Raw genomic sequence first — 1,719 nt, 5'->3', positions numbered from 1 at the left:
AGTTGGTACACCGGGGACCTAACGGTCCCTTCTGGAACGCCGGGGAGGCCACCACTTGCCGCCTCATGGCGGCCTGGGCGCGCTGCATTACTGCGGGTGGGTGTGGGTGGGGGGGCGGCGGTCTGGCCGTGTGGGGGGGTGGGTGTGGCGTTCTCGTAGATGGGGGGGGTTTCCCTGTGGGGTGGGGGGGGTGTGTAGTGGGGGGGATCTTCGGCGATGTTTACATCTGCCACAGCGGTGGGTGTGGTTCCCGGGCAGGGTTGGGTCCATCCGGGCCTGCCCCCTACTGCATCATAGGGTGGGGTCGCTACAGGTGTAGAGGGAGTGCACTCCCTCACCTGTTCAAGATATACCTTATATAAGCAGCCAGCCTCATTGGGACAAATTTAGATCCCACGGCGACTGTGTTTGGTGGTTATGACAGATTTTGGCTGCAGGAAGGTAAGTGGGAGCCTTGGCTCTCTTTTCCATTTCCAGCAAACCTGCCATCCACCCCGGTATCCCCATTATTATCTTACTCTTCTACTTCGTTTACTTTTCAACAGACGTCAGCACCTCCTTCAATAGGTGTCTCAACATCCCTCCTTAACAGGAAGGCTACAGCTTCAACCATTTTACCATCTGACCATCTTACCTCTGTGAGCTTTACAGATAGCACAGGTATTTTTTCACCTTTTCATTTGTTTCCATACTAGCCCCTTTTCCCCTGCATTTTCTTTTTCCACCCTCCTCTTATTCACCTGTTTTTATAATTTCACTCACCTGCACACACACCCATAGATCACTCATACACTTATAGTCACATGATTATTATCAGCATTTTCATCATTATTTTTATTTTCATTTGTTTTCCTTTATCTTCTCTTTTTCACTGCAACATTCCCCATATTTCCCGTTCCCCTTTCATCCTTTTTCCCTTCTCCCCTTGTTGTTTTCCATTTTTCTTTTGCTGTCCTACCTCACACTGCTGCTCTACCACATCCCTTTTACATACACTTCCACATACACTTCCACATTTCCACACTGACCCAGGGGAGCTCCTCTCCCCTTTTTCCACCCCTCTGGCACCCCCCGGGAGAGTTTGATGGTGCGGCAGTGGTTCATCTGGTCCGGGTCTACGCCTTCCATTGGACGTCTTGGGTGAGTGGCAGTGGGATTTTATACACTAGTCCACTTTTGTAGGAGGTTTACCCACATCCTGCCATCTACCTATATGGCTGTGGGTGGCGGGCCCTCTTTGTGTTCTTCTGTTATTATGTCCCACTTATCTATATGTATCTCTTTGTATGTATTTTCTATCTTACAGAACCTATGGCAGCGTCTAACTAATACTCCCTGAAGAAGACCGCTACTTATAAAAGGTCGAAACGCGTAGGGGTGTTTTTCGCCCATAGTATTTGCATACTTACAGTACTGTTATGCTATGTCTGTACTTGTTCTACCTTGTGTTTTTATTTGCCATGTATGACTTATGTTTTTTACCAAGTTCATATCTTGAGTCCCTACTGTTTGGGGCTTTTTCCGTACAACATATTTAAATAAATTTATACTTTTATACATTTTTTGGTACATTTCTATTCCTTGCTGCAGCACAAAGCCCCTAGGGGTAATTTTCTCTAAGCTGTCATTTTGGGTTAAATAAGCTGGGAACCTCCAATATCTGATACCCGAGCTGGCCTGTAGATTGCTCAATGAGATTGAAAAAGGAGAATGATCAGA

At 47.1% G+C, this 1,719-nt stretch overlaps 1 long non-coding RNA gene across 1 annotated transcript; it reads left to right on the top strand.

Annotated features, from left to right (window-relative positions):
• Positions 1 to 209: 209 nt before the first annotated feature.
• On the top strand, positions 210 to 1,348 carry LOC120928625. Its single transcript, XR_005747264.1, has 3 exons — positions 210 to 441; positions 546 to 660; positions 1,307 to 1,348. It is a non-coding gene; the product is annotated as an uncharacterized LOC120928625 (long non-coding RNA).
• The last annotated feature ends 371 nt before the right edge of the window (positions 1,349 to 1,719 follow it).

The sequence above is a fragment of the Rana temporaria genome, chromosome 2 (genome assembly GCF_905171775.1).
Source record: "Rana temporaria chromosome 2, aRanTem1.1, whole genome shotgun sequence".
NCBI lineage: Eukaryota > Metazoa > Chordata > Amphibia > Anura > Ranidae > Rana > Rana temporaria.
Note: the sequence above shows the minus strand (reverse complement) of the source record. Positions and strands in the feature narration are given on the sequence as shown.